The 23148-nt window shown below is 49.8% G+C and overlaps 1 protein-coding gene across 1 annotated transcript in view; it reads right to left on the reverse strand.

Annotated features, from left to right (window-relative positions):
- Positions 1 to 4335: 4335 nt before the first annotated feature.
- ESRP1 (epithelial splicing regulatory protein 1) overlaps positions 4336 to 23148 on the reverse strand; it is a 64890-nt gene continuing 46077 nt past the window's right edge. Inside the window, exon 15 of the mRNA XM_054167233.1 lies at positions 4336 to 4573. The gene's annotated coding sequence lies outside the window, so the exon portion shown is untranslated. The remainder of the gene's footprint in view (positions 4574 to 23148) is intronic.

Here is a 23148-nt window from a genome sequence, read left to right on the forward strand (position 1 = left end):
TTTTTTGTTTGTTATGGTTTTTGTTTTTGCCGTTTTGTGTTTGTTTGTGTTTGGTTTTTTTTTCCCCATGCTTTTTTGGTGTTTTTTTTTTGGGGGGGGTGGTGGTGTTAATATTTTTTTTTTCCCGTCCGCTGTGACTGTATGAAGCAGTTTTTAAAAATGTGAATATCGAAGCTGGAAGGCAGCTGGACTTAACAATTGTAAAGCCTGATGAGTGAATGGAGCTTGAGACGCATTGTTCGCATAAGGTAGCCGAAACAAGTTTTTTCTACCAAAAAGAAAGAAAGAAAGAAAAACCCCGAATCCACCCTTCCCTGACAAACTCAATGGCTCAAATACAAGATGCAGCTGTTGATTTTTAAATATATGCACTTCGTACCGGAGTGTTGCAAATGTGTGCCTGATTTACAGGGCTTACTGTCTTAACCTGTCTGTACCGAATAAACGTGGTCTTGTTTTTATTTGGGGGGTTCTGTGTCTCATTGTGAAAGGGAAGTGATTCCCCCCTCCCCCCATCATTATTAAGTTATTTATTTCCGCGGTTTACGAGAACCAAACTACTCTGTGGGTGATGCTCCGGTAGGCACGTTTCCCCTCGCTCTTCTTTCAGTTCTCAGCTCTCCCATTTTGCAGACACACGCGCAAAAAATTCCCCCACAACGATCCGCATAGTCTTGATGCAGTGGGACACTGGTGGTTATTAATGCACAGAGATGCAACTGAGCCTCTTTGTTTGCCAGCAGCGTTCAGTCGTGAGCCGCCCCTTGGAGCGAGCCGGGAGTGTGGCTGCTGGAATTTTTTTGAAGTCGAATCGTACTGAGACCGAAATTGGGTATCTTGTCTTGGGGAGGGAACAGAGCTTGTGTTGGTCGCTTGGTGTTGTTTTATTTTGCTTTCTTCCAAAGGGGAGATGGGGGGGGGAAGGCTCTAGAAAAGGAACGCAGGCTTAGTAGGCAGTAATTCAAACAGCAGTATTTAAAACATCGGGGCTTGATGCTGGTGATGATTAATTTCCAACATTTCGAACGGCTTCCTAGATAAGAAAATCCTTCGTGAGGTTTTTTTAGGCATCAAAGAATGGAGCTTCAAGATTAAAACTCGACACATTAGACGGACTGGAGCGTAACATTCTCCCAGCCCCCACTCAATTTGATGTAAAAGCTTCTCCTTTGAAGAAGGTAGCAATCCCACATGAAAGAAAATGGAAGATGTTTGCCTTTGTCCGAGAGAGCAATTTGAGCAGCTACGTTTACTTGTGTGATTAGTTCTTTCAAGAATAAATATTTCAGATGTCTTTCTCTGCTACCAGCAACTGGCAGGCTGATGCTGAAGGCTTTTGTAACGTCTCGCTGAATTCCTCGTGCCCTGGGAACACTTTGTGATGTTATTATTAGCTTTATCTTGATGAATTTAGAAGCAGAATGCAGGGGTTGTGTGTTTTTTTTTTCCTTAACGCATGTGAAATGCCAAGGAAGAAGCTCAGTGTGCTTTAAAACCTCCTTAATTGCTAACATCTGAAGTAGTTTTCCTTCCTAACTTAACGCTGCTTTTGTTGCGTTAAGCGCTACTCGGGAAGGGTTTGGATCTGCCATTAGTTCTTAGCCGCTAATACAATCAGGCCAACGCGTGGCTTGTCCTTACTTCAAAGGCATTTTTATTGCTTCTTTCTTCCTTGAGGGGTAAAAAAAGGAAAGAAAAGTTGTGTTTCAAAAGGAAATCTGGGGTTTGAATTCGAGCACCGGCTAACAACTGGAAAAGAAACCCACCCCGCTTGTGCTTGTAACTGTCCTTTAGATGCTGGGACAGACAGGTGTTGGCTGTGTCTGTGCTGGATTTTGACCCCTTAGGATGAGTAGTTTAAAAGAGCTGGAAGAGACAGACTGGGAAAGGAGCATAGCCCGTGGAGCCTGAGTTGTTGTTACACAACTGCAGCTAGAAGTACGTGTGTGGCTATCAGCTGAAATTCTGAAAGCAGAGAGGATTCAGTTGAATTCCTTTTATTTTACTTTATTTCAGGGTGGGTTTTTGTTTTTGGCCACTGGTAATTATGCATTGATTCTGCATCCCCCTTTCCCCACCCTCTCTTCCCCCCCCCCCCAAATCCTAGCCTCTGTATACTAATGAGAACAGCTAACTTTACAAGTGTCCTTTGTAGTCATTGAAAGCCTGGAGACATTCCTTTTCAGGATTTTACTAGAATAACACTTTTCAATAAACTGGCAGTTGAAGGGAGGCTTAGGAAAGATGCTAATAAATTTCACAGTGCCTGGCTGCTTTTGAAGCTTCCTTTAAAAAAAAAAATGACTTCTAAAATAGCCTTTTTCTTTCTTACTTTCTCCTTTGTGTGAGGTTGGAAGATGTATCTATGGAAAGAGTTATAGTGAGCTAAGTGTTGTGTAGAGGGTGAGATGACTGGGTAAAAGGATTTTGGGCCCTGCTTTCAGATTAACTTGCATAACTCATAATGTGACCCTCCTAAGCTCCTGCAGCAACCTTCATTGTCACATTGGAACAAAAACTAGGAGTGGGTGGACTGAGATTGGATGTTAGGAAGAGGTTCTTCCCCGGTAGGGTGGTGAGAGACTGGCACAGGTTGCCCAGGGATTCTATGATCTTGTTCTGAGGGGCTAAGAGGCTCTAGAAAAACTAGTATGAATTTTGTTGCATTAAAAAACTTTAATCACAAACTCTCACAGAGAAAAATGCAGAGCTCCACAAACAAGTGCCAGGAGCGGACACCACAGTGCTGTGCAGGACTAGACTAAGCAGGAAAACTGAGGAATTCATGATGAGGAATGGCATCAAAGGAAATAGAAGGGAAAAACATATGAGCTGTGGTCACGAAGCAGAAAGAAGGAAACCTAAATGTATCTCTAATCACAGCAACTACCCCAAGATGTAGATTCAGATTGGATGTTAGGAAGAAGTTCTTCCCCATGAGAGTGGTGAGAGCCTGGCACAGGTTGCCCAGGGAGGTGATGGAAGCCTCATGCCTGGAGGCTTTTTGCAGCCAGGCTGGATGTGGCTGTGAGCAAGCTGCTGTAGTGTGAGGTGTCCCTGGCCATGGCAGGGGGGTTGGAACTGGCTGATCCTTGAGGTCCCTTCCAACCCTAACAATTGATTCTGTGATTGTCCTTCTAAGTCTTTTAAATTATCTTCAACACAGAGCATGTGTGACTTCTGCATAAGGGAATGGATGGAAGATAACTCTTATTTTGGAAGCCAGGCTTTACAAGATGTTGGACCAGTTGAAATACTGCCAGAAGGGTCCCACTGATTCACCGCAAATTCTCTCTCCCTTCAAATACTGCCTTGTGCTGTGCCCAGAAAGGAGCTTTGATATAAAAATCACCATCTACTTTGTCTCCCTGAGAGGTTAAAAGAAGTGTTGAACAGTGAAGTAAACATTTTGGTGAGCTTTTAAGTAATTTGCCTTTTAAAGGCAGGATTTCTTTGATGCATTCAGCCTGTGTCTGCCCTCAGATACAGGTAGTTGGTTTCTAAACAAGCAAATTCAGGTGCCTGCTACACTTGGCCTTTGCTGTGTGCTTAGATTAGCTTTTATTTGTAAGTGAAAATGTAGGTTGTTTCAGCTTTACATTTGGCACCAAATTACATTCTCATCATGAGCATTTAGCTAGGTTTTATCTTTTCCATCTTGAGAGGAAAAGAATAGTTTACAACAAGCTTTTGCAGCGGATCACAGGGGCTGTAGTATCAGACCCAAGCCATTTACTTATTATGATGCATTGGGAGAGAAGTTAATTTTCATTCTATTCACAGGGAGCTGTATTTTGGGCCTGAACTCAGCTTCACACCCTTCTCATATCTTGCTCTTTCTGTCATCATGTTCCCTGAGTTCTTTAAAGTTACTCAGTTCAGCCAGAAATCTGGCAGGCAGAATGGCTTTTGTCTGCTGTTCCTCTTGTGTCTCCTCTCTTCCTTTCAGCTTACTATTGTGCATTGCACCAGCACTCAGATATTCCTGTAAAATTTATGCTGGTAGAGAACTCAGTGTAATAAACATGGTAGAAAAGTAGGGACTCTGCCCCAAGTCCTTAAAATCTGCTTTTAAAGGTTCTCAAGCAAATAGGAAGTGCATCTCCTGGAGGGCGTAAGGGAGAAGAAAGATACAGGCTGGCTAATGCACAACTCCAGTCCTGGACAGCCAGGGCCAGTCCCATCTGGCATTTCCATCTCCATCTGACATTTCCATCTCCGTATCAAGACCATTCCTCATTCCCTCCTAGTCCCTTGGCCCCATTATATTCCTCTCCTGCCTTCCTCCCCCCTCCTTTACCCAGGCCGTTAATTTCACCTCCTTCTTGTCACCTTTCTCTTTTGCCCATATCGGATTGCTCTTCCCAAATGTTAAGTAGCTTTGTTCTCCTTAGTTGCTTTTTGGTAGATACTTTTGACTTGCATATCCCTTTGGCTTCAAAAGATAGTAGCTTGGTCGCTTCTTGGTAGCAAAGCTCTGATTTACTTCTTCTAAACCTTGCAGAGTGTGAGTTGGAGGTCAAGCTGCAGCTGTACTTCGTCTTCAGGGCAGAAATCCGGGGTGAAACCCTAGCTGCAATGAAATGAGTAGATGAAGTTAACAGGAGCATTCCTCTCAAGTTCTATGGGAAATTCCTCCTGTGGTGGTTTGGTTTGGTTTGGTTTTGCTTTTGAGAATCAGCTGGAAACCGCCACCCAAAATGCTACAATAATTTTGCAAGTGACACAACAAATGACAGCGGCAAACTCATCTCCTGAGGGCAGTGGGGCTGGTTTGCTTTTTCTCTTCCAAAACTGATTGTTATAACTGTGACTGATCTTGGCCACCTTTGTCAAAGCTGCAGAAACACCTTTCTGCATTTTCCATGACAAAAGGCAGCGGCTGGAGAAGAAAGAATTGGTGCCCTTTAGAGAGAGGAAGGCTGCAGTGTGCCCAAGCCACACTGCTAGACACTGTAGACTCCACAACAGAGGAAGTTAAAGGAATTCAGGCAACATAAATTCAGAGTCACGCAGCATTAGCTGTTCCTTATGCAATATCCTGGCTCTAAATTGGATTATTTTGGCTTCCCATGCTCCAATCTGGTGGTGTTTGGTAGAGTAATGCACCAGTTAGGGTGGTCTTCATCTCTGTAGGCATGAGGACATCAGCTATCAAAAGAAACTGTAGAAGGCCAATGGCATCCTGGCCTGCATCAAGAACAGTGTGGCCAGCAGGAGCAGGGAGGTCATTCTGCCCCTGTACACTGCACTGGTTAGGCCACACCTTGAGTCCTGTGTCCAGTTCTGGACCCCTCAGTTTAGGAAGGAGGTTGACTTGCTGGAATGAGACCAGAGAAGGGCAACAAAGTTGGTGAGGGGTTTGGAACACAGCCCTATGAGGAGAGACTGAGGGAGCTGGGGTTGCTTAGCCTGGAGAGGAGGAGACTCAGGGGTGACCTTATTGCTCTCTACAACTACCTGAAGGGAGGTTGTAGCCAGGCGGATGTTGGTCTCTTCTCCCAGGCAGCCACTACCAGAACAAGAGGACACAGTCTCAGGCTGCACCAGGGGAGGTTTAGGTTGGATGTTAGGAAGAAGTTCTCTACAGAGAGAGTGATTGCCCATTGGAATGGGCTGCCTGGGGAGGTGGTGGAGTCACCATCATTGAAGGTGTTCAGGAGGAGACTTGATGGGGTGCTTGGTGCCATGGTTTAGTTGTTAGGTGGGTTGGATTGGTTGAGGGGTTGGACACGATGATCTTGAAGGTCTCTTCCAACCTGTTTTTATTATTATTATTATTATTATTATTATTATTATTATTATTATTATTATTATTATTATTATTAAGTGCCTTGCCTCTGTGTCTCCCTGCTAGTCCCTGACTTGGCAGGACGTTCATGAAGAGGTGCTAAAGAAAGGCTGTAAGCTCCTGAGCTAGATGAAGAAGTTTAAAGTGTTCCATTCCAACCCCAAGTACAGGTTTTATAGCAGCAACAATTGTAAAACTGGGGGAGGAGGGGGGAAGAAAAAAATCTGCTGTAGCTCTTGCCCTTGGAAGCCAAGTGATAAGTTAGAGCATAAATAAATGCTTTCATTTTCCTCCCATGTAGGTACTGCGAGTCCTCATGCAAGGAACTTTGCTGCTCCCCAGCAGGCTATGGGGCTTGTGCCATGGGGCTGCTCCTCAGCAGGGGCTCTCCAATTGATTTTACAGCCCAGAGAGGCTGCAGTCTTCCAGCTCAATGGAATCACTTTCAGGAGCAGCACTGAGTTAAAGAAATACATTTTTCATTTGGTGGCATGTGATGAAACAGCACCAGGATGCCTTCATTAGAGGAAATGGATCATGGCTGGCATAACACTAAACATTTGCTGCTCTAAGCATTTTGCCACAGGAGGTCAGGGCTTATTCTACCTGTATCACAACAACTGTCCTTGTTTCAAGGCCTAAATCTACAGAAGCATGGGCTCTAAGTTAAGGTGCAAATTATTAGTGTTCTTATAATAGTGTTCTTAAATCCACACTGTGGTGCCTTTTCATTTCTACAAGGGGAGTAGTTTTCCACAGGCAACCAAGCAGTGCTGAGGCAGGGGACCCAATGTGTGTTCAAACATCCCCAGCTTCTCCTGCAAGGTGGACAATGAGTGGGCTTTCTGGTCCTCTCCTGCTGTTAGCAGGCAGCGCTGGCAATACCTAGCTGTGAGTGCACAGCTTTGCCCCACTGGTGTGAGGTGTCCAGCTGGAGGCATCTGGCCAGTGGTGTTCCCCAGGGATCAGTACTGGGTCGTGTTTTGTTCAGTTATCTTCATCAGTGACCTGGGTGAGGGGATAGAGGGGGCTCTCAACAAGTTTGCTGATGATACTAAACTGGGAAGGGTAGCTGAGACTCCATCAGGCTGTGCTGCCGTCCCATGAGATCTGGGCAAAGGGGAACCTCATGGAGTTCAGTAAGCATAAGAATCCTGCATCTGGGGAGGAACAACAGCAGCCACCAGTACAGACTAGGGCTCATCCTGATGGAAAGCAGCCCCATGGAGAAAGACCTTGGAGTCCTAGTGGACAGCAAGTTCTGCATGGGACAGAAAAGTGTCCTTGTGGCCAAGAGAGGCAAGGGCATCCTGGGGTGCAGCAAGAAAAGTGTGGCCAGAAGGGCTAGGGAGGTTCTCCTCCCCCTCTGCTCTGCCCTGCTGAGATCACACCTGGAATACTGTGTCCAGTTTTGGGCTCCCCAGTTCAAGAGAGACAGAGACCTGCTGGAGAGAGTCCAGTGGAGAGCCATGAGCATGCTTAGGGGACTTGAGCATCTCCCCTGTGGAGAGAGACTGAGAGCCCTGGGGCTGTTTAGTGTGGAGAAGAGAAGGCTGAGAGGGATCTGATCAATGCCTATCAATATCTGAGGGGTGGGTGTCAGAATAAAGGTGATGGTCCCCTTTTGGTGGTGCCCAGTTATAGGACAAGGAACAACAGGTACAAGCTGGAGCACAGGAGGTTCCACCTCAACATGAGGAGACACTTCTTTGCTGTGAGGGTGCCAGAGCCCTGGAGCAGGCTCTGGTTGTGGAGGTTGTGGAGTCTCCTTCTCTGGAGATTTTCAAAACCCCCCTAGATGTGTTCCAGTGTGACCTGCCCTGGCTGATCCTGCTCTGGCAGGGGGGTTGGACTGGATGATCTCTGGAGGTCCCTTCCAAACTCTACCATTCTGTGATTCTCTGGTCTGTACATCCTTTTGGAAGGCAATAAAGCAGACAGTTCTATTTTTCATCTTTCTGCTCTTCTCTTCCTCCAGGCTGCTTTGACTGCTGCTTTCCTCCAGGGCCTGTGATGCTTCCTCAGCTGCTTTCAGCTGTCCTGAACAGTGGCTGGATCTTGGTCCACAGGAAAATGTTATTCCCATAAAAAAGGGAGTATGTCAGCCTGGAATATGCCAGACTGCTAGCAGAATGGAGATCAGAGATAGCCATTCCCACCTCTGCTTCTATATGGATCTGTTATTTTATCTTTCCCCCCCTTCTTAGAGCAGTTTACAGATGTCCAGTTCCTCTGAAAGTCAAATTGCCCACCTCAGGAGGGATTTGGAAGTGATCCACAGCCTTCTTTTTGACTTTCCCCATTATTTCCCAGTGCATTTGGTTTGTGTTCATCCCGTTCTCCAGCCTGGAGTAAGCCAGAGATGCTCCAGGGCTGGAGACCAAACATGCAGAGCATAGGTGCTGTGAATGTGCACACGCAGGCGTGGGGCAAACGTGAGCTGCTGGAACAGGCCTCGCACACAGGGTCGAATGTGCAGATGTTTTATGGACACTGAGAGTAAAAGGTAGTCCTGCACAAAGGCAGTGTGCTATTAATTAGCCTGAAAATAGAATTTTTGAGGAAGAAAATCTAATATACAGCAGCACTTATGGAAGACTATCTCAGTGCTCTCTGTCTCCTCCCCAAGTGTTAAGGCAAACGTATTTTGGTGCACTGCTGCAGATGTCCTGAGCGTGCATTGCCCTGATAGCTGCTTCTGAACCCCTCTTATCTCAGTAAACACAGATCAGACCCTATCAGAACAACCAAATTATTGTAAGAAGCAGGATTTCACACTGTTCTGGTTGACCTGATTCTTCCTAACCAACCCCCCCCCAGTCATGATTGTCAGGTATAGATCGGTGCTGAGTAACTCTTTCAAGGATGTCTTCAGGCAGGAGGGACTTGAAGTGTGCAGCCAGCACATAAAAACCTGCCCTGTGGTCACAATAGCTTTAACTTATCCTCCCCTCCTCCTCCTCTGCTCTGCCCTGGTGAGACATCATCTTGAGTACCGTGCTCAGTTCTGGGCTCCTCAGTTCAGGAGGGACAGGGATCTGCTGGAGAGGGTCCAGCAGAGGGCTACAAGGATGATTAGGGTCTGGAGCACTGCCTGGTGAGGAGAGGCTGAGGGACTTGGGGCTGTTTAGTCTGGAGAAGAGAAGACAGAGAGGGGATCTGATCAATGTCTGTCAATATCTGAGGGCTGGGGGTCAGGATGAAGGTGATGGTCTCGTTTTGGTGGTGCCCCGTTATAGGACAAGGAACAACAGGTACAAGCTGGAGCACAGGAGGTTCCACCTCCACGTGAGGAGGAACTTTTTCACTGTTAGGATCCCAGAGCCCTGGAGCAGGCTGCCCAGAGAGGTTGTGGAGTCTCTTTCTCTGGAGACTTTCAAGGCCTGTCTGGATGTGTTCCTGTGTGACCTGAGCTGGATTCTATGCTCCTGCTCTGGCAGGGGGATTGGACTCAATGATCTCTTTGGGCCCCTTCCAACCCCTGACACCCTGTGGTCTGTGAGCCTGTGAACTTATCTCTTATGAAAAGTCCCAATTCTTGTGGCTTCACTATTTTTAAAGGTGGCTGAAATGTTTCTTTTCCCATCCACAAAAGTGGAGATTTTCTTTCCTCATGATTTCTAGAGTCAGAGAAAGTTTTCCTTCAGGGTGAGAAGGAAAGAAAAAGGAAACCTCAGCTGAAAATCTAATTGTGAAAAACATTTAAGAGTTGCAGATTGCATCTGCTTGGGGAAATTTTATTCTGAACTGCTCTTCCCCTTCAAGTACAACAAGCACAGACAGCTAGAAGTTGAAATTGTGTTATGCAGGAGGCATAAACTTCAGGAAGTTTTAAGCTGGAGAGGGGAAGTTAACTTGAATGTTCAAACTAAATAGACAGAGCAAAAGGATTTTTCAGTGGGCAATTTCAACTTCCTAAGTAGTCCACACCAATTTATTTGAACTCTCATGACTCAGCAGAGAAGATTAATGGATTGACACCAAAGGTGATCTTTCATAAGTGGCAGTTCCACATAATTAAATCTTTAGAACTCTGGGGATTGTCGTAGTGGGTGAGAGAGCTGAGCTCTTAGGTAGCTCAGTGTCTTAGATATTGGTCAGCTGCTTCCTCCCAACTGCTGCATGGTGGAAGAGCCCAGCAGGGTCTCATCCTGATGTCTGGCACTTTGACCCCTTCCTTGGTTATGTAGCTTGCTGTCCCTTCCATACTGTTGGGTTTGGGAGCTTTAAATTGTGGTAACAGCTCATTTTCTTGATAGCTGTGCATGATCTAGTGTGGGGTGTCCCTGCCCATGCCAGGGGGGTTGGAACTAGATGATCCCTGAGGTCTCTTCCAACCCTAACAATTCTATGATTCTGTGGCAGGAGTGGCCCACTGCTTTCAGAGCCAGGAGACCTGACCTGCAGTGGCTCAGGTATGCTTGGATGCAACGCTGCCTTCTGCAGAGGGCAGTTGGGTTTGTCAAAGGACCCCTCTGTGAGAAGCAGAGAGTGTGGCCAGCCCTCAGCTGCACCTGGTGGGTGCCTTGTCTTATGGGTGTAATGCTAAGGGCTGATGGTGAAAGAGCAGGAATGGATGTTGTCTGGGAAAGCTGCCTTCAGAGAGGGCTGTGGGGTTGGAAGTTGGGCTCCATCAGAAGAGATGCCTCAGGAAATGCTGGAGATAACCAGCAGGAGAAATAGAAGAGCAAGAGAAAACACTCCCCCAAGAGGTGAGGTTTGAACAAACACGAGGGTGTGAAGAACTCTGGGGGGAAAGTGGGTTTAGAAACTAAACCAAAGGGCCTCCACTGAAACCCTGAAATGTGCATAAGCCTCAGTTCCCTTTACTAACTCCTAGAGAGGGCAATTACTAAAGCTTTAAGAGTAGATTATGAAGCCTCACCATGAGAAAGAAGGCTGCAGGCAGAAACAAGCTGTCTGATAAGGAAAAACAATAGGATCATAGAATTGTCAGGATTGGAAAGGACCTCAAGGCTCAGCCAGTTCCAACCCCCCTGCCATGGGCAGGGACACCTCACACTAAAGCAGGTTGCCCTCAGCCACATCCAGCCTGGCTGCAAACACCTCCAGGGATAAGGCTTCCACCACCTCCCTGGGCAACCTGTGCCAGTCTCTTACGACCCTCATAGGGAACAACTTCTTCCTAACATCCAATCTGAACCTACCCATTTCTGGTTTTGCTCCATTCCCCCCAGTCCTATCACTCCCTGACACCCTCAAAAGTCCCTCCCCAGCTTTCTGGGAGCCCTCTGCAGATACTGCAAGGCCACAAGAAGGTCTCCTTGGAGCCTTCTCTTCTCCATACTGAACAGTCCCAACTCCCTCAGTCTGCCCTCATAGCAGAGCAGCTCCAGCCCTCTGCTCATCCTCCTGGCCCTTCTCTGGACACCTTCCAGCACCTCCAGATCCCTCTCGGAATAGGGGCTCCAGAACTGGAGGCAGTACTGCAGGTGGGGTCTCAGCAGAGCTGAGTAGAGGGGGAGAATCCCCTCCCTGGCCCTGCTGGCCACACTTCTCTTGCTGCAACCCAGGCTCTGCTTGGCTCTCTGGGCTGCAAGTGCACACTGAGAGCTCCTGTTGAGCTTCTCCTCCACCAGCACCCCCAAGTCTCTCTGCTCAGGGCTGCTTTCCAGCCAGTCCCTGCCCAGCCTGGATTTGTGCCTGGGATTGCCTCCACCCAGATTTGTTTCTGGTGTTCCTCAGCACCCCAGCACCTAAGATCTGAATCTTTTGTCTAGCACTGCATGTCAAAGCCTCCTCCAGCTGCCCCAGAGATACAGGGAAGCACAGCACTGCCCAAGTCTCCTTTCCATAGCTGTGGCTATAAAGCAAAACCTGCTTGGTTGTCGCCTCCTTGCTTATTGTGTGGTAGTTTTAGGCTGTACCTTTAGAATTTCCCCCTGATCTTGAACAGAAAGTGGTAGAATGTAAACAGATCACCACTGGGTGCACAAAGGAAGATGATGGGAAGTTCTAACCAATCCCCCCTGGGCAGATAACATAAAAGTTAGATGCATAAACTTTCTCATACTTTCATAAAAGTTAGATGCATAAACTTTCTCTCTTTTGGCTTCCTCACTCTGCTTAACCTTGGCTGTGTGCTTTGTTTTGGCTAAGTACCCTAACAGAATAACTCTCTGCTCTTTTCTCTTGTCCCTTTGTGTGCAGGGGGGGTAAGGAGGGGGGCAGGGAGTGGGAAGCTATTAGCAGCTCCCCTGGTTTTTGGCCGGGGGGGGTTCCTGTGCTGCTTATAAACTGTAAACACCTGTAAATATTGTATTGTTTGGGCATACTCATTGCATTTCGTGGTAGATGGTAGTTTTGCTTGGCAATACAGCTTCATTGGCTCCCAGCTGGGCTGGGCTGGCACCTTAATTTGGGAGGGATTTTCAACCCACCACGACTGCAATGCTCGCGACTTGGAAAGCTCTGAAGTTGCAGCAGCTCCACCTTCCTCTCCCAGTGACCTTCCTCCAGAGTGGCTGGAGAGCAGCCAGGCAGAGAGGGACCTGGGGGTGCTGGTCGATGGTAGCAGCTGAACATGAGCCAGCAGTGTGCCCAGGCAGCCAGGAGGGCCAATGGCATCCTGGCCTGCATCAGGAACAGTGTGGCCAGCAGGAGCAGGGAGGTCATTCTGCCCTGTGCCCAGCACTGGTTAGGCCACACCTTGAGTCCTGTGTCCAGTTCTGGGCTCCTCAGGATAGGAAGGAGGTTGACTTGCTGGAAGGCGTCCAGAGAAGGGCAACAAAGCTGGGGAGGGGTCTGGAGCACAGCCCTGTGAGGAGAGGCTGAGGGAGCTGGGGTTGCTTAGCCTGGAGAAGAGGAGGCTCAGGGGAGACCTCATTGCTCTCTCCAACTCCCTGAAGGGAGGTTGTAGCCAGGTGGGGGTTGGTCTCTTCTCCCAGGCAACCAGCATCAGAACAAGAGGATACAGTCTCAAGCTGTGCCAGGGGAGGTTTAGGCTGGAGGTTAGGAGGAAGTTCTACACAGAGAAAGTGATTGCCCATTGGAATGGGCTGCCTGGGGAGGTGGTGGAGTCACCATCACTGGAGGTGTTCAGGAGGAGACTTGATGGGGTGCTTGGTGCCATGGGTTAGTTGATTAGGTGGTGTTGGATGATAGGTTGGACACGATGATCTTGAAGGTCTCTTCCAACCTGGTCTCGTCTCTTCTCTTCTCTTCTCTTCTCTTCTCTTCTCTTCTCTTCTCTTCTCTTCTCTTCTCTTCTCTTCTCTTCTCTTCTCTTCTCTTCTCTTCCCTTCTCTTCTCTTCTCTTCTCTTCTCTTCTCTTCTCTTCTCTTCTCTTCTCTTCTCTTCTCTTCTCTTCTCTTCTCTTCTCTTCTCTTCTCTTCTCTTCTCTTCTCTTCTCTTCTCTTCTCTTCTCTTCCCTTCCCTTCCCTTCCCTTCCCTTCCCTTCCCTTCCCTTCCCTTCCCTTCCCTTCCCTTCCCTTCCCTTCCCTTCCCTTCCCTTCCCTTCCCTTCCCTTCCCTTCCCTTCCCTTCCCTTCCCTTCCCTTCCCTTCCCTTCCCTTCCCTTCCCTTCCCTTCCCTTCCCTTCCATTCCATTCCATTCCATTCCATTCTTTTTCTGGTGCTGTAAGTTAGTTGCTGCTGCATTTTGTCCCCATGGCACAGGGTGCAAAACCAAGCACAAATGGTCTCCCTTATTGTCTTGGTGTTCTTCTGACTCTCCATTCAGCAAAGCTTGTGTCAGTAGCAAACACCTCAGCACTTAACGCTGTCAGCGCAGGCCACCTTTGCTGTTCTCTGTGTGTGGTACTGAGAGGCTCACAGCCTGCCCTTGAATAATTGCTGTTACTCAGCTGTTAACACTCTCACTGTGTTTGATGATGTTTCTGAGGCACAGAGAAGCTGATTAAATAATTTACCACATCTTTACAGGCCAAACCTCTTCCCCATGAGGACAGCCAGGCGTTGGAGTAGATTGCCTGGAGGCTGCAGTCTCCATCCTTGGTGGTGCTTCAGAGTAGACTGAATAAAATGCTGAGCAGCCTGGTCTGACCTCAGAGCTGTCCCTGCTTTGGACAGCTCTGGGGCCACCAACACAAAAGAGAGACCTGAACCTGCTGGAGTAGGTCCAGAGGAGGCTACCAAGATGATCAGAGGGCTGGAGAACCTTTGCTGTGAAGACAAGTTGGAAGAATTGGAGCTGTTCAGGCTGGAGAAAAGAAGGCTCTGGGGAGACCTCAGAGCTACATTTCAGTGTCTGAAGGGGACCTAGAGGAAGGCTGGGGAGGGACTGTTTAGAAGGGCCTGTGGGGATAGGAAGAGGGGCAATGGTGTGAAACTGGAGCAGGGAGGTTTACAATGAGTGGTGAAACACTGGAACAGGCTGCCCAGGGATGTGGTTAAGGCCCTGTCCCTGGAGACACTGGGCTAGAGACTTCTTGAGATCCCTGTGACCTGAATTATTCTACAATCCTAGGAAGCTGGCACATCCCCCTGCAACAAAATCCCCATGCAGTGCCTGGGCTTCACCCAGCATTTCCCTAGATCTCAACCAGGTATAAGGAATCCAGGCCATGTGAACATAGCTCTGGAACAAACATGCAGCTTCAAGACTTTCCTGTTGTATCTTCATTTAGCCTAATTCCCCTCTCATGTGCTTGACACAACCATTCTCCCTGGTTTCTTCTAGAGCTCTGGGATCTCTTAGCAGAGTCAGACCTTGGTAATGGAGACTCATAACATGCAGAGTGTGTATGGCCAACACATCCCAAAGAGCTGATCCTGAGGGACTAACCATTCTTTCCTAACTGGATATCACAAATGGGAAATGATGGATGGTTTAATCAAGCCCCCTGGCATAATTTATTCTGGGATAGAAGATCATTGACTTTTTTTCCCAGAGGTGTCTCTGCATAAGGGCTTGTCTTGATCCTCAGTTCTTCTCTTGTCTGGAATGCCATTCCTTTCCCATTGCTGTCCGTGGGAAGTGTGCAGGCTGGGAGCACCACTGCCTGCTGTGAACCACTGCATCACTCTTGTCTCCATCATTGCCTTTCAGAAACTCAAAGAGCATGATTTGTTAGAAGAGGTAGAAGGTGAAGGCAAAGGGGTAAGTGCTCCAGCCCCTTCAGCATCCTGGTAGCCCTCCCTTGCACTCTCTCCAGCAGATCCCTGTCCCTCTTGAACTGGGGAGCCCAGAGCTGGATGCAATATTCCAGGTGAGGTCTCAGCTGGGCAGAGTAGAGGGGGAGGAGAACCTCCCTGGCTCTGCTGGACACACTCCTCTGAATGCAGCCCAGGATCCCATTGGCCTTCTTGGCCCCCAGGGCACATTGCTGTCCCATGCAGAACTTGTTGTCCACCAGCACTCCCAGCTCCTTCTCCCCAGGGCTGCTCTCCAGCAGATCCCCTCCATGAGCCACTCTCTGGCCTCTCCCTCAGCAAAACCAGCCTATGACAAAATGCAGGTCTCCAGCCTGTCCTGTTGGAGCTAATGAGAAAAATCCAGTGGAAGTCAGCAGTGCAGGGATCTTCACCACTCAAGTCTGCAGTGCTGAGAGCATGGTGACCCAGTAGGCAGGGGATGAGCTGGCTGGTGGTTAGCAAGCCTGGCACCCATCTCTGCTGCTGCTATGTCAGCGCTGGGGATGCCTTCACACCTTCCCTAATCTGCTTTCTTGTGGGGGGGGAGGCTTCTCCTTTCACCTCCCTCAAGTGTGAAAGAGGGGGAGAGCGCTGACAAGCTCAGCCTTGGAGTGCAGAGGCTGAGGCTGTGTGCCAGCAGCTTGTGCCCTCTCTGAGCCTCCCTCTTCTCCCACGTCGGGAGGCCGTGCCGGCTGCCTCCCCGCGGGGTGCCGGCGGCCGCCGACAGCAGCCCCTCCGCTGACTGCAGCACATCACCTGCTGGCGACGGCAGTTCAGTGCCATCCTGGCAAGCTGGCCACTTTGCATGCTTTATTTATCAGGTGTTAACCGCAGCTTCCACTCAGCACACCTCCCCCTCCCTGCCCCCCCAGCCCGAGCGGCTGCACGGCCTGCCGCAGCCATCAGACATTCCCTTGTTTGTTGCTTCTTTTTGGGTTATTAGCCTCAAGAAAACTCAATTAGGGGCATGCAGGCAGGCACACACAAACACACACAGTAGTAGGCTTGTGCTGATGTTTTTAAAGATACACATCTGCTGATACTAAAAATAGGTCCTTGTCAGCAGCTTGGTAATTTTAGGCTCAATGAGAATTCATCCCCATGGTAACTGTACAGTTGTTGAATCATTTATTATTTGAGCTTCCCAATCACAACAGTGCCAGCAATTTGCCTCCTCTGAAGGGTTTGGGGGTTGTTTTGTTTTGTCTTGTTTTGTGGATTGGGTGTTGGTTGTTTTCAAAGGAGCTCTTGCAGTGTTGCAGTCCTCCTTGCTCCTCACCATCAATATTTCACCGAATCACAGAAGCAGCCAAGCTGGAAGAGACCTCCAAGATCAAGCCCGGCTGATCACCCAACCCTAACTAATCAACCAGGCCATGGCACTAAGTGCCTCAGCCAGGCTCTTAAACACCTCCAGGGACATCAACCCTACCACCTCCCTGGGCAGCACATTCCAAAGGCCAATCTCTCTTTCTGGGAAGAACTTCTAAGATCTAAGCCTAAAGTTCCCCCTGGCACAGCTTGAGACTGTGTCCTCTTGTTCTGGTGCTGGTTGCCTGGGAGAAGAGACCAACCCCCACCTGGCTACAACCTCCCTTCAGGGAGTTGGAGAGAGCAAGAAGGTCACCTCTTCTCCAGGCTAAGCAACCCCAGCTCCCTCAGCCTCTCCTCACAGGGCTGTGCTCCAGACCCCTCCCCAGCTTTGTTGCCCTTCTCTGGACACCTTCCAGCATCTCAACATCTTTCCTAACCTGAGGAGCCCAGAACTGGACACAGGACTCAAGGTGTGGCCTAACCAGTGCTGAGTACAGGGGCACAATGACTTCCTTGCTAAGCAAACATCACTAGCCCTTGAACTGAGTACCTGGGCTAGCAGATAGCAGGCTGGCAGTTTAACCAAGGCTGTGATAAGAGGAGTGGCCCTGGCCTGGCTCTTTGGCTGGGGATGCCACACGCCAAGCCCTGCGAGCTCTCGATTGGCAAGATGGAACTTTAAAGGGTGGCTTTAAGCCTTGTGCTTTGACTTGAGCGCCAGAAAATAGGATGTCTCAGGTCTCTCCCTGTTGCAAAAGATAAGGGGCTGGTAGTTTTCAAACCTCGTAGATAGATGAGGTTGAGCCCAAGCTGGTGAGGGGGACACGCTGCCTGGCTTTGTGGAGATAAAAGCTGTTTGTGCTTCCCTGGCTTACAGATAACTCTTATTAGCCATCCTTTGCTTGACCAAGAGAAGTGGCTAGCAAGCAGAAGATGAAACTCAGGTCCCCTTAGCCCAAAGGTTGCTCTGCTGTCATGGAGCCTCCAGAGGGCAGGACCAGGGGAAGCTCTGCAGCGTGGGGCAAGGGGGCTGTGACCACCTAGGCTTGGATCAACAGAAATAACTCAGCAGCAGAAAGGCTTCCATAAGCACACAGACTGCATTCAAATGGGGTGCCTGAGACTGATTTTGAGAGGGACTAAGTCACAGGCATCACCCCCCTCACCAGCTGTCCCCCATGGTTTTGGTGGCAGCAGTGCTGGCCACCAGCTTTACTGCGGCTTGCAGTGCAGGGGGCTGTTGGGTTTTAGGTAGAAGAGGCTCAGTCCCTCTCAGGCTGACAAACTGGGACCTGAGAGACTGACCCAGAAACACAGACACTCTTCCCAGGTGCCAGCAGCTGTAAAGTGATGGGCTTAGCAGCACTGCTTCCTCCTGGGTTAAACACTGGAGCTCTTCCACACTGTCATGACTGCTGCTGTATTTTTAGCTAAAATGCACTCCCATTGTGTGAGCTTTTCAAAAGGGCTTGGACAAGGTAATCTGCAAGGAGCTTTGAAACTGCCTTGCTTCTCATTAGTTCACTTGAGTTGAGCACAGTGAAATAAGGATGTGCCCAGTAGCCTCCCAGCTGCCTTCCACCTTTAGCAGCTTGCTGTAAACCTGCCAGTACCCAAAGGCTGTCTTGTTGTGCAGCGGCCCTGCAGGTGCTGCCTGGGGTGCACTGCGGGGACAGGCGGTGCCTGCTGTCAAGGGGAACTTGGGTTCCCCTCCTGTGCAAGTATGTGATCACCACTGATGGATCACCTACATGCTGAGAGGCATGGACCTGCTGGAGGGGGTCCAGAAGAGGGCCACCAAGATGATCAGAGGGCTGGAGAGCTTCACCTATGGAGACAGGCTGAAAGAACTGAAGCTGTGAGCCTGGAGAAGAGAAGACTCCGGGAAGACCTTAGAGCTGCATTTCACTATCTGAAGGGGACCTAGAGAAAGGCTGGGGAGGGACTGTTTAGAAGGGCTTGAAGTGATAGGATGAGGGCCAGTGGTCTGAAAGTAGAGCAGGGCAGATTCAGGTTGGGCATCAGGAGGAAGTTCTGCACAGTGAGAGTGGTGAAATACTGGAACAGGCTGCCCAGGGATGTGGTTGAGGCCCCATCCCTGGAGACATTGAAGCTCAGACTAGATGTGGCCCTGTGCAGCCTGCTGTAGTTGGAGGTGTCCCTGCTGAGTGCAGGGGGTTTGGCCAAGATGCCCTTTGAGGCTTCCTTCCAGCTCAATGCAATCTGTGAATCTGTGAGGGACAATACAGTGCTTCCCCTGAGGGCAGGGACAGCAAAAGGTGGCCCATCCTCAAACCAGCCTTCAGGACTGAACTTCTCTACTGGACATGTGGTAGCTCTTCTTTATTCAAGCATCTGGTGGCTCAGTCTGTTCATTTATTAAACTAGTCATTTCCTTCCCTCATGTTGGTTCAGTCACTGTGCATTGATGCCAGAGCACACACAGAGTCAGATCTGGAACACACTGCCTGTCTTTTGTTTCCATATAGCAGCCTCCATCTTCCAGGGCTGGAACTGTGCTCTGTGGCCATGGCCTCAGCTGGCAGAAGCTATGCCAGGTCTCACCATGCTGCAGCCAGGACATTTCAATAGGAGAATCACTGGCCTGCAGCATCCAGAAAGCTGGTCACAGCTCATAGGTTTTAACGAGCTGGGAGGGGGAGAAAATCTCCTGCACAATAGACCAGAAGTGGTGTTTATTTCCAACCCCCTTGTGGCCACGAGCTTGGTTCTGAGTAGCTTTTTCCACATGCCACACAGTGCTGGATGGGCAGGTGGCTCAGCTCTGCAGGCTGCTGCCCAGGGAGGTGGGGTGGCCTTGCCAGAGACCACCAGCTCTTCCCAAACACAGTTCTCCCCTTGTCACAAAGAGCAAAGCTCAGAGCAATATGCTGTCACTGCCCAGGGTAGTGCTGGAGTCACCATCCCTGGAGGTATTCAAGCAGAGTGTGGACCTGCTGCTTGGGGATGTGGTTTGGTGTTGACTCTCTAATGCTGGGTCGAGGGTTGGCCTGGATGAGCTTTGAGGTCTCTCCCAGGCTGATGTTTCCTGTGATTCTGTGGTGTCCACCTAACCACAGCATCCAGCTTTACATTGTTAGGTTTTATTCATTTTTACCTTGTTATGCTTTTTTGATTGTGCTTATGGGTGGCTGTGGGACACAGTGACGTCCTGTGATGGCCCAGCAGCGCTGCTGACCACAGGCCCCTGCAGCCTGGCAGCTCCCAGGGTCTGCACAGCTGTACCCCTGGGTGCCTGCAGCACAGGAAGCCTTCACATGGCTATTTGTGACAGGACACAGGAAGGAAACCCACCCTGCCTGAGACATGGAGGCCAGGCTGGGTTTGAAACTTTGTGTGCAGTCTCCTCCAACACAGGATGCTTTCCATCTGAAATTGGAGAGAAATAATGAGCTTGTGATTCCATCACACCAGTTTTGCTCTCCATAGGTGGCTCAGGTTGGAAGGGACCACAGAGATCATCTACTCCAACATCCCTGTCATGGGCTGGGACACCTCTCAACTAGATTTGGCTGCTCAAGGCCTCATCCAACCTGGCCTTAAACACCCCCAAGGAAGAGGCATCCACATCTTCCCTGGCCAGCCTATTCCAGAGTCTCACCACCCTCATACTGAAGAAGTTCTTCCTAAGATCAAGTCTAACCCTGCTCTCCCTCAGCTTCAAACCATTCCCCCTTGTCCTGTCTCTAGACACCCTTGTGAAAAGTCCCTCTGCAGCCTTCCTTTAGGATCCCTTCAGCTATTGGAAGGCAGCTCTGGAGTCTCCCAGGAGTCTTCTCTTCTCCAGGCTGAACAACCCCAGCTGCCTCAGCCTATCCTCATAGCAGAGGAGCTCCAGCCTTCTGATCATCCTGATCATGGCCCTGCTCTGGTCTCACTCTAACACTTACAGAACTGTTGATGAATAGAGATGAAGAATAGAGAACTTCTTATGATCATCCTTGTGGTCCTCCTTTGGACTCACTACAACAGCTCTGTGCTCTTATGATCATCCTTGTGGCCCTCTTCTGGACTCACTCCAACAGCTCAGTGTTCTTATGATCATCCTTGTGGCCCTCGTCTGGACTCTCTCCAACAGTTCTATGTCCTTCTTAGGACACAGAGGAGGCTCAGGGGAGACCTTCTTGCTCTCTCCAACTCCCTGAAGGGAGGTTGTAGCCAGGAAGGGGTTGGTCTCTTCTCCCAGGCACCCAGCACCAGAACAAGAGGACACAGTCTCAAGCTGTTCAGGGGGAAGCTTAGGCTTGAGGTGAGGAGAAAGTTCTTCACAGAGAGAGTTGTTACCATTGGGATGTGCGCCCAGGGTGGTGCTGGGGTCCCCATCCCTGGAGGTGTTCAAGAGGGGACTGGATGTGGCACTTGGAGCCATGGTTTAGTTAGTCAGGAGGTGCTGGGTGACAGGTTGGACTTGATGATCTCTGAGGTCTTTTCCAACCTTATTGATTCTATGAGTCTATGATTCTTATGATGTCTTTGTAACCATATTTTGCATCTGAGATGCTGTTTAGTGCTTGTATTAGAGCAGTGACAAAGGTCTTTTCACAAGGAATGGCTCCCAGGCAGCAGGGTGCTCTAGAAACGCTGTCACTCCCTAACCTTGTGCTTTTGAGCCATCACTTATAAGAGGCATTTATTCCATGTAACATTCCTTCCCCCCACCCTGCAGGCAGATTTGCATGGGCTGAACCTGTTCTTCATTTAGTGTGTGTCTTGCACCCTGAGCTCCACAGCAGTCTCTGCAGGAGTGCAGGTGAAGCACTGCAGGTGGCAGGCATGGGCCAGTGCCTGTGGAGAGCAGCTCACAGCAGACACCTTCCTCAGGAGCCTCACACTAGCTTTGATGCTGGGGCTCAGTCTGGAGGCAAAGCAGGGCCAGGCCTGATCTCTTGATTTCTGGCAACCAGAGGAGCAAGTGGAGGGACAAACAGACAGCACAGAGAGCCAGAGGCCCCTGCACTGCAGCAGCCCAGGCAACTGCCCACCTGCATGGATGGACACAGGAGATAGGGCTTTATAGAATCATAGAATAGTCTGGGTTGGAAGGGACCTCCAAAGGGCATCCAGTCCAACCCCCTCTGCAGTCAGCAGGGACATCCTCAACCAGATCAGGTTGCTCAGAGCCCTGTCCAGCCTCACCTTGAATATCTCCAGGGATGGGACCTCAACCACCTCCCTGGGCAACCTGCTCCAGTGTTCCACCACCCTCATGGTAAAGAACTTGTTCCTAACATCCAATCTAAATCTACTCTTCTGTAATTTCAAACCAGTGCCCCTCATACTATCACTGTAGGCCTTTGCAGTCTCTCTCCATCTTTTCTGTAGCAGGTACTGGCAGGCTGCTATTCTAGGTCTCCCTAGAGCCAGGTCTCCCTAGAGCCTCCTCTTCTCCAGGCTGAACACCCCCAGCTCCCTCAGCTTGTCCTTGTAGCAGAGGTGCTCCAACCCCCTGATGATTTTCATGGCCCTCCTCTGGACCTGCTCCATCAGCTCCATGTCTTTCCCTAATTGAGGGCTCCAGAGCTGGATGCAGTACTCCAGGTGAGGTCTTGCCAGAGCAAAGTGGCAGAATCACCTCTCTCAACCTGCTGTCCACACTTCTTTTGATGCCATTGGCCTCTAACAAACATTAGAGATCTCAGAGCAAACACAAAATCCCACTTTTTGCTGCTGCTGGCCCTGTATCCAGTGGTGCATAGTTTCTCTCTACAGGCACTCATGTGTAACAGCTCTCTGAACACAATCCAGGCTTGCTGATTAACCTAGGCCATCTTTCATTTTCCCTGCACGCATTTTGGTGCATTCTTATTTCATCCTCTTGCTGTCATCAAGGCCTCTCACTGCTAAGTGCACTTAAATGTGACTGCAGCCATGGCAGAAGGGAATCCAACCTTGAGAAGGAATCCAGCCACAGCAGGGCTGGTGCAGCCTCAGCCCCTGCTTAACCCCCACCCTCGCCCCAGACTCCAGCAGTGATTCACAGCAGGGCCTCAGCACTCCCAGCCCAGGCTCCATGAGTGTGGTGAGCCCAGGACCAGGTCTTTTAGATATAGAATAAACCAGGTTGGAAGAGACCTTCAAGATCACCACATCCAACCCATCGACCAATCCAACACCACCTAAACAACTAACCCATGGCACCAAGCACCCCATCAAGTCTCCTCCTGAACACCTCCAGTGATGGTGGCTCCACCACCTCCCTGGGCAGCCCATTCCAATGGGCAATCACTCTCTCTGTGTAGAACTTCCTCCTAATATACAGCCTAAACCTCCCCTGGCACAGCTTGAGACTGTGTCCTCTTGGGAGAAGAGAATAACCTCTGCCTGGCTACAACCTCCCTTCAGGGAGCTGTAGACAGCATGAAGGTCTGCCCTGAGCCTCCTCTTCTCCAGGCTAAGCAACCCCAGCTCCCTCAGCCTCTCCTCACAGGGCTGTGCTCCAGACCCCTCCCCAGATTTGTTGCCCTTCTCTGGATACCTTCCAGCATCTCAAAATCTTTCTTAAACTGAAGGGCCCAGAACTGGACACAGGACTCAAGGTGTGGCCTAACCAGTGCAGTGTACAGGGGCAGAATGACTTCCCTGCTCCTGCTGGCCACACTGTTCCTGATGCAGGCCAGGATGCCATTGGCCCTCTTGGCTGCCTGGGCACACTGCAGGCTCATGTTCAGCCTACCATCAACCAGCACCCCCAGGTCCTTCTCTGCCTGGCTGCTCTCAGCCACTCTGACCCCAGCCTGTAGCTCTGCATGGGGTTGCTGTGGCAAATGTGCAGAACCTGGCGCTTGGATGTGTTCTATCTCCTGGCCTTGGACTCTGCCCATCTGTCCAGCCTGTCCAGGTCCCTCTGCAGAGCCTCTCTACCCTCCAGCAGATCAACTCCTGCCCCCAGCTTGGTGTCATCAGCAA

The sequence above is a fragment of the Dryobates pubescens genome, chromosome 14, assembly GCF_014839835.1.
Source record: "Dryobates pubescens isolate bDryPub1 chromosome 14, bDryPub1.pri, whole genome shotgun sequence".
NCBI classification, from domain to species: Eukaryota; Metazoa; Chordata; class Aves; order Piciformes; family Picidae; genus Dryobates; species Dryobates pubescens.